We start from the raw sequence: 9845 nt of genomic DNA, 5'->3' as shown, positions 1-9845 counted from the left end.
AGCACCATGACACTAACGTAGCTGTGGTGGCTAGATCTTATATCAATGTGCCGCTGTTAGGAAGTCGGGTGGAGTCCAACCTGTCCACTGGGTGATGATGATGCCTCTTTGCGGGTGATGCCTTCCTGTAAGAGGCACACTGGGAACTCCTCTGTGCTCCTTTGTCTTCCTTCCTGGGACTCTGTGGTCTGCCTTCAGGGGGAGCCTCCTTTGGGCCACTGACCCTGGGAGTCAGTCAACCCCTAGGCTGTTGGCAGCCTGCCACGTTGAGATAGTTAGTTTGTTGTGCCAACCTGGCCGATAAACACACGTGGGGTTAATTGAAGGGCGGAGGGATAAATGGCTCTATTAGACTTGCCTTTCTAGTTCTCGGGTCTCTTGCTTTGTGATGGCCGGACCAGGGTGCAGCTCCCTTAGTCAGTTCCCTGCTTCAGCTGGCAAGGCTCATTTCCTGCAAGATATCCCTGAGGAGAAGCCACATGGACCTACCCTGATGCAGCCCTGGGTGCTGGAGCAGCCGTCTGGAGACCCCTGCCAGCGCTGAGATGCTTACACGTTCACTGACTCAGTTTTCCTCCTGCAGTTGGCATCATTGTGTGTGTTTTGTGAGATGGAGGAGGACTTTGTGGACTGGTGTTGGACATATGGGTTAATGGGTTAATGTTGGACTTGTGGGCTTGGGCAGCACTGGGTTGGGATGTTTTCATGATGCGCACTTAATCTTTATATAAAACTCTCTCTTATCATGAGTTTCTGTGGACTTGTTTCTCTAAAGAACCCAGACTAACACACTGACCATGAGACTGACCATGAGACTGCGCAACCACTGGCCTGTGCTGTACCTCGCTTCACCTTTCTGTGTCATTGGCCTGCAGCCATGTGAGTCTAAAGAGGGCTCCATCACCCCCATAGACTTGAGTTAGACTGGACTGGGGTGCCTTCTTGATATAAAGTTCTTCCTTATATGAGTGCCACGGGATTTGTTTCTCTAACCTACCAAGCCTGAGACAATATTCAAACTCAGGTAAGGGGGAGGGAGCAGGCAGCATTCCTGACGCCTCTGGCTGTGCTGTGAGGCCCTGGTGTATCTGTGAAGGGAGTGTATTTTTGCACCAGCCAGTTTTTGAGCACTAATTCCAGTCCCTACACTTTACCCTAAAGCCCAAAAAAGAGCCCGGACAATCTCATCTCCAGTTTTCTGCATTATGCCTCAGACCTGACCGTTGCCCATAGAAACCCTAATCAATCCCAAGGGTAAAAAACCACCTCAAGGTGGAGAATTCCCCAAATGGTCAAAAACAATACACCATGGGGAGGGGTGGCGGTAAAAATATTCAACTGGTATGAAATGGGTCGATAGCAAGGACCATTAACTTGAGAAGGGGGGAAAGGAACCACGATGAGTCTGGACTGGTTCTGACCATCGGTAGGCACACCCCGGCACTGGTTTTGGCCAGGGAAACCTTCCACTGCCGGCTGACAGCTGAAGACGCTGGCGCTTGCCAAGTCTGGTTCTCACACCAGCAAGTATTGCGGTCCCAGCAGGCGAGAAGAAATGCTATTGGAAACAGTAGGAGTGCAAAGACAGAGACATGAGCGGCGCTAAGTAAATACATGCGGTTGTAATGACCCCAGGCTGCGGCCATCCCCTGTCCTTCTCCCCCCACCCCCCACCACCACTAAGCATGCGATGTCATATAGTTTGTCTCAGCAGGCCCTCTGGAGAAAGGAGACCAGTGTCATCCAAATCCAGGACTGCAGTGCTCTCTGAGCTTGAAACTGCCATCTCTTGCGAGGACATCTCCCTCTGAGCCCCCGCCTGCAGGCTTGAGGGGAGTGTTGGGTGTAACAACAGTGATTCCTGCAACCCTAACTCTAGCCCTTTTCCTGCAGGGGCGGAAATATCAAACCAACAAGCGCTGGTTTGTCGTGTTCATGGGAAAGGGACAACAGTCCTCCCAAGACCTCAGTCCTAAGGCCACTGCAAGAGGAGACTGTTGAAGTTTCCAGGCAGAGGCAGGGGGACCCTTATCTTTACCAGACACTTGAATTCTCCTGGTCCTCTGTGGCCCTGGACTCATTGCTAGAGCTGTATTTGAACTTGATATTCATTGATGCTTCACAGGGTTTTGGCAGGCACTTAGTCCATTGCTCGTGTCCAGTGAACTGGGGTCTCTGTCAACACATTTTGGGGTGCACTGTCCCTTCCTTGCTTGGAGGGGCCTACAGCAGAGCGGTGGTAGTGTCTGCACATGGTAGGACATGACAGCAACTGTAAACATAGAGAGGAGTCCTGTGTGTGTAACCCATGCGCCACTTTTTGGCAAGGGTGTCTGCATGGGGGTACTTTGACAAATTATCGGGACCCAGTCTGTGCTTTGCCAGCCTACAGCTGGGACATACCTTGTGAGTATCTATGATCTGTTTCCCAGAGACAGTCCCATCTCTTTAGCGATGGCCCAAAAGGCCCGTTGCCCTGTATGCTCTGTCTTCCAACAGACTCACCCTGCCATTTATTTAGGAGGAGAAGCCTGTGGTATAACAGTGGGAGGCCTCGTGGCATAGTAGGTTACGCATTGGGCTGCCACCCAGAAGATCAGCAGTTCAAAACCACTAGCTGCTCCTCAAGACTCTCTACTCTCATAAAGCAGGGTGGTCTCAGAAATCCACAGGGACTGTTCTACCTGCCCTATAGGGTTGCTGCCTGTCAGAATTGCCTCCATGTCGGTGAGGTTGAATTTTCTCTTGTACAGCACAGAGCTGGGCTAGGTCATCCACCTGGGCATGTCCTGGTGGGTTGAGTGGACTGGGGGCCGGTACAGGAAGCACGACAATGTTCACGCCACGGCACCTGCATCCTTGCAGCTATCGTTACTTTTGTAGCAGAATGGACAATGTGAGACGGGGCCATGCCACTGTGGCAAGCAGCATTTTCACGTCTTTTTCAGACTTGCTGACCCTTACTCTGTTCTGGATCCTTGTGGCATTTTCAGACCTTTCCGTATCAGCTTTGCTAAGGGACCAGGCTTGGATGCCAATAGACATCCTGGGGTTACCTCAGTGTGTACCCCTCCCTACCTTCTCCATCCTGTACTTGAGGCTCCAAGGCTTTTTGATCTTCTGGCTGTATCACCAGTTGTCTGGTATGAACCCCAAGAGAGGAAGAGACTTTATAGGTGCTGGGAGAGCAAAGAAATGGCCCAAAACAAGGGACATCATTTTACTGGCACCAACTATGTGGACACGTGCCCCTCCCCCAAGAAGAAATTGTTTCAGAGGACAGCACTGAATCTGCAGCTCCAGGAGAGGGACATGTCTGATGGGAGCACACGGAAGCAAATGAAGGGGGAGGAAGAGAGAGTGGAGCACATCCTGGCCCATCAAGCCCTGATGAAGAGATTCCCGCTCACAGCAGACAATCCACAGAGAAGACCATATGGCCAGCCCCACTATGAAGCACAACATCCCTAACTGACCCACAGCCCTACAGGGGACATAGTGTGGGAATGCCGCCCGATATGATCCCACCACATCGAAGCAAAACACTAAGAGCGTGGAACAGAACAGCAAGGGGAACAGAACAATGAAGTCCCCAGGGAATACCAAAAATAGATTTTGGCGCCAGGGCTTCATCCCCCATCAGACTCGACTGGAAAACACTCTTGAAGGCTAACAAACAGTCCTTCAACTAACTACAAGCTTTTTTTCCTTGTTGTTGTTGTGTTGCTGTTGTTTTTGTCATTGGCTTTTTGTTGTTGTTTTGTTTTCTTTTGTTGCTTGGTTTTGTTCTGTCTTGTTTTTGTACATGGCATTTATAGAGGTCTAAATATAGGCATGTACATATGTAAATATATTTATATATGAGGATGGGGCAATAAATCTATGTGTGTATATCTATAGGTTTAGTATTAAGGTAGCAGATGGACATTGGGCCTGCACTCAGGTACTCCCTCAATGAAAAAATCCTTTGTTCTATTACACTGGCATTCCATGATGCTCACCTTTCCAGCACTATTGCAGAAGACAAAGCGGGTGCATAAGCAAATGTGGTGAAGAAAGCTTATGGTGCCCGGCTATCAAAAGATATAGTATCTGGGGTCTTAAAGGCTTGAAGGTAAACAAGAAGTCATCTAGCTCCGAAGTAACAAAGCCCACATGGAAAAACACACCAGCCTGTGTGATGACTAGGTGTCGAAGGGATCAGGTATCAGGCATCAAAGAACAAAACATCATATCATTGTGAACGATGGGGAGTGTGGAGTGGGGACCCAAAGCCGATCTGTAGGAAACTGGACATCTGCTTACAGACTGGTTACGGGGAGCAGATAAGCCAGGCAGGATGCAGTGTAGCAATGATGAAACATACAACTTTCCTCTAGTTCCTAAATGCTTCCTCCACCCCCCATTATCATGATCCCAATTCTACCTTACAAATCTGGCTAGACCAGTGGATGTACACTGGTACAGATAGGAACTGGAAACACAGGGAATCCAGGATGGATGATCCCTTTAGGACCAGTGGTGAGAGTGGTGATACCAAGAGGGTGGAGGGAAGGTTGGGTGGAAAGGGGGAACTGATTACAGGGATCTACATATAACCTCCTCCATGGGGGCTGGACAACAGAAAAGTGGGTTAAGGGAGATGTCGGACAGTGTAAGACATGACAAAATAATAATTTATAAATTATCAAGGGTTCATGAGGGAGTAGGGAGCAGGTAGGGAGGGGAAAATGAGGAGCTGATGCCAGGGGCTTAAGTGGAGAGCAAATGTTTTGAGAATGATGAGGGCAATGAATGTACAGATGTGCTTTACACAATTGATGTATGTATGGGTTGTGATACGAGTTGTATGAGCCCCCAATAAAATTATTTTTAAAATTTAAAAACATACCTTTGAGGGAAATAAAAATCCAGTTTGGGGGGATACCCCCTCATATTCCTGCCCCAGGAGGGACAGCGAAGATGGAGCTCTGATACAGGTCCACAAGTCTCCAATGACAAAGCTCTTCAATTTTATCACCACTCCTCTCAGGAAGACCCTCCTCAGGACATGGGGCAGAAATGAGCACAGCCATAGGGGAAGTTCCTCAGTCATTCTCAATACAAACCTGAGTGGGACTTCTTGACTGGTCAAGTGATGGACACCTGCAGGCCTTTGAGGTCTAGTCTGGGGGTGCATGGCCTTCATTGGTGCCCCGTTCCTTTCACAATGAAATTACTTTGGCTGTGAATAGTCAACCCTTTCAACCACACATTACTCATCATGTAGGGTTATGGTCATTTAAATTTTGGCCTGATGTATTTTAGGTGATACACTATCTAGTATTCCTAGATATGGACTTCATGTTTCCAGCACCTGTGGGTTTGACTTCATGTATAGAAATCTGACTGACTGAAATTAGGCCAGATGCCACCTGCTGTGTTTTCTTTCAAGAGACCCCCTTCCTGAACTCAGTGTCTGTCTCCATGGTTGGCTGGCCACTGTCACCCTGTAGCTGACGACAGAAACCAGGGTGACTGGGGCTCCTATTGGTGCTGACCTGATAGCATTTCTGAGGTACAGTAGTACTCAGCTCTTTTGGGGACCCTTCCCAGTGCTCTCTCGGTGCCTTCCTAACTTGGAGCAGGTCTCCGTCATCCTTGTTGCAGAAGTTGCCTTGAAACTGCAACACCAATCTGCATCTTCAATTCTAATACCTTCCTGGTCTTCAAGCCATCCCTGGACTCCACTCTCTTCCCATCTTTGGCCCTGGATAGAAGCTATTAATCTTGGGAGTCTTTAGAAAAAAGCCCCACTGTTCCTTCCTGACAAGGTACTAGCCTTTCTGTGCCTGTTGCTGCTTGCTCTTTCTCGAAAATTCAGGATCCCCCTATGCTTACCCATTTATTCGAAGATCAGTAATAAGCACATTCTACATCAAGTGCACAAGATAAAATCCAAACGTAATAGGATCATGTAGGGTAGATGGAAGTGAAAATACACACAACACTAATAAAGCACAAGGTTCTATAGAAACTGAGACAGAGAAGTGATGGTTCGGGGACACTTCCCAGGGGTTAATCTTAAAGATGCATTTTTTTAAATGAGCAGGCACCAGGCAAAGGGATCTACGATAGTAATGGAGTTCTTGATGGGAAGAATGACAGTCCTCTGGCCACGAGGCTTAGGAGAGAGGTGGGGGTTTAGAAAAGATATGCTTCTTTCCTCCTTGACTTATGGAACTTGCAGATGATCCCACAGTACTGAAGGCTCCAAGTCTGACCAGAAGTGGATACTGAGAACTGGGACAGGGTTCCAGAGCATTATTTGGCTCTCAGTGGGCTCTAGCAATCCATCTTAAACATACCTGCCTGGGACAATAAACATGTTGCATCCTCATGGCGCCAGACCTTTCTTGTTCTGACACTATATCGCTAGCATGAATTGCCTCTTTCACCAGCTGAGGGATATTTGTGTATACCGCTGCAATGCGTTCTGTTACCTTAAGGTAAAGCAATGTGTCTTAAAATGACTCATTGCCATGTGAGATAGTTAAAGTTTATTGTGCCAACCTGGCTGATAAACACATGTGGAATTAATTGAAGGACGGAGAGATAAATGGCTCGGTGAGCCTCGCCTTTCTAGTTCTCGGGTCTCTTGCTTTCTGATGGTCGGACCAGGGTGCAGCTGCCTTAGCCACTTCCCTGCATCAGCTGGCAAGGCTCACTTCCTGCAAGACATCCCTGAGGAGAAGCCGCATGGACCTACCCCGATGCAGCCCTGGGTGCTGAAGCAGCCGTGTGGAGACCCCTGCCAGCGCTGAGATGCTTACACATTCACTGACTCAGTTTTCCTCCTTCAGTGTGTGTTTTGTGAGATGGAGGAGGACTTTGTGGATTGGTGTCGGACATATGGGTTAATGTTGGACTTGTGGGTTTGGGCAGCACTGGGTTGGGATGTTTTCATGATGTGAACTTTCCCTTTATATAAACCTCTCTCTATATGAGTTTCTGTGGATTTGTTTCTCTAATGCACCCAGACTAACACACCATGTTTCTCCTAGAAGGCCCTGTGGTCTCTATAGAAATGAGAGAATGTCCACTGCACTCAACTGGAATGGGCCCACTCTTTAGCTTTGCCATCTCTGCATTCTTGGCAATGGTCAGTAGACTCTACTGCACCTTATCCTATTTTTATATTATCACGACCAATAGCTGTTGAGAAACTGTGAGTTTTATTTGTCCCCACATAGCTTTAACCGAGAGAAGCATGAAGATTGAGACCCAGTCCCAGTTCTCGGAAACAGAAAACATCTCAAATACTTCATCCTGGGTTTGAGCTTTGGCTTTATGGTCTTCCTGATATTTGCTCAGCACATGCCAGCAACATCTGGACCGGAAGCATGTCTGGTCCCATTGCAACAAAAGGAGGCTCATTTGTCAGGAAGAGGTCCAGGCGGCAGTGCAGCAGAGAGGCAGCAAGGGCACCAGGAGCAAGTGGGCAGAGGGAAGCATGTGGTCCTGCTGATGGAGAAAGCCTTGACCGGATCTGGCCAAGGCAGGACCCAGCACGTCGAGAATCATCACCCAAGAGTGGACATGTCCAGGCGTGAAGGTTCTTCCTCCAGCACTCCTCAGCAATAGTCCAACAAGAAGGTCTGAGATGCATTTTAAAGGGTGCCAATTCTAACCCCATCCTCCCATCAAAACATTCTATCACAGTGTTAGAAAAAAAAGCCCCCAGTATGCAGTGGGACAAATTCATCAAAGGATTATGTCAAAGCAAATTCGGTTTTATGACAATAGGGTACGGTTGACTTCTTTTCTTGGCATAAAAATTCCTTTGCTCCAATTAGGATCATGCTTTATTAATAAAAGTAATGGTTATCTTATTTCTTTCTCTTCCTCTCCAAACTTTTAGTCACTGCATGGCCAGCCTCTGATAAATATGGTCGGGGTTTTGTGCTAATTGCTTAAAGCTCACTAGTCCCAGAAGCAAGTGCAGTTTGCAGATGGATTGCCGAGTGCACGGAGAGCCAAAGAAAGCTTTTCTATGGTGCTGTCGGTTAAAGTTGGACTGCTAACTGCAAGGTAGACCGACACCTCAGATCCACCAGCTGCTCCGTGGGAAACCCCGGAAAGGTTTGCACCTTTGCTCACCCTTACAGATTTGCTGCGAGCTGGAATCGCCTTGACCGTGGTGAGTTTGGTTTAGGGTTTTAATACCACGTCATTAGTACAGTTGATTATTTTTAGGAAGATGTAGGTAAACCCACCCGAACCCATAGCCACCCAGGAGATTAGGACTCACTGAAACTGGATAAGACAGCAAAGAAAACCCCACCCCCTTTGGGATTCTGAGACTTGATGTCTTCATGGAAGCAGACATAGACGTTCCATGCATGACCTGTTACTCCACCAGGCTCTTCAGTGGGTAGGGAGAGCCCCTAAACTTGACCAGTTGGTAAGGATTGTGATGATTGTTTAATAGTAACACTTTCCACCAGGGGTGGAATTCTCCCTCTAACACCCAGCACTGCTTGATGCCTTCCAGTGAGGGGGAACTGAGTTCTGTGGGAAGCAGGCTCTTCGGCCTTTGGATTGTTTTGATTATTAGAAAGTTTTCTTTTGCTAAAAGAAATCTTTTTCCTGTCGAGGCCTTTTCCCGAATCATCTTAGGCCGTCTGGTGCTGCTCTCAATCTGTCTGTTCCCTTTCCCACATTGCGGTTGAGCATCTTTAAATATCCTTCCTGGCCACATGTCCTCTGTCCCGCTTCTGGGATAGGTTTGTTCGTGTCTTCTGCATATTACAACTGGATTATTGATCTTTTTCCCTTATGCGGTTTAGGAGTTTTCCCCTATATATATACCAGATACAAGCTTTATGCATATGTTCTAGGAAAATATGTTCCTGGTGAGTACGGCTTGTGTTTTCACTTTATCTTGACTAGGAGCGAGTTATCATTTTAAAATGGCTGGTTTTGTTTTTTGTGAGGTGCTCTTGGATAAGTTCCAACTCATCGTGACCCGTGTCCCACAGAATGAAGTACTGCCCGAGCCTCTTCCCCGCCCGCGTTGATTGCTATGCTTAAGGCCGTTGTTGCAGTCACCGTATCGACCCCTCTCCTGCCTTGTGGTGGACCCTCTGCTTTATTGTCTAAGCACAGCCTCCTCCTCGAGGGCCTGCTCCTCCCTGAGGACATGTTCAAAGAATGTGAAACGAAGTCTAGCTTCTAAGGAGCATCTGGCTGTAGTCCGTCCAAAAAAGATTTGTTCACACTTCTGGTGATCCCTGTCTCTTCAGTGTTCTTCCCCAGCATCATACTTCACGTGCATCAATTCTTTGGCCTTCCTTATCATTTGTCCACCTTTCAGCTGCCTATGAGGTCAATGAAAATACCATGGCTTAGGTCCACCACACCTCCTGCTTTATAACACGTAAAAAGGTCTTTGGCGGCATATTTGCCCACTGTACTGTCTTTTCATTTCTTTCTTTCTGCTTTATTATTATTATTATTGTGGTTTGGGTTAAAATTACAGAACAAATTAATTTTCCATTCAACCATTTTTACACCTCTAGTTTCTTAATAGGAGTTGTAATTCCCTCAATTTAACAGCATGCTTCCTACGTCCTCCCCGGTTCCCTGGAGCCATTTGTCCTTTCTGGCCTCCTTCGGATTTTGGATACATATTTCTCTTTTGGATTTCTGGTGAGTCTGTCCGTCATGAATGTCACTGTTCATTGATAGTCTTCTCTGTTGTTTGGATGCAAGACAGTCCCCAAAGATGGGTTCAGTCCCAGGTTTGCAGGGTGTCAAAGGGCCACACTCTTGGGGGATCTACCAGTCTACACCAGATCAGCAAA

Source organism: Tenrec ecaudatus, chromosome 1, assembly GCF_050624435.1.
Source record: "Tenrec ecaudatus isolate mTenEca1 chromosome 1, mTenEca1.hap1, whole genome shotgun sequence".
NCBI lineage: Eukaryota > Metazoa > Chordata > Mammalia > Afrosoricida > Tenrecidae > Tenrec > Tenrec ecaudatus.
The sequence above is the reverse complement of the archived record's forward strand: the minus strand, read 5'-3'. Positions refer to the sequence as shown.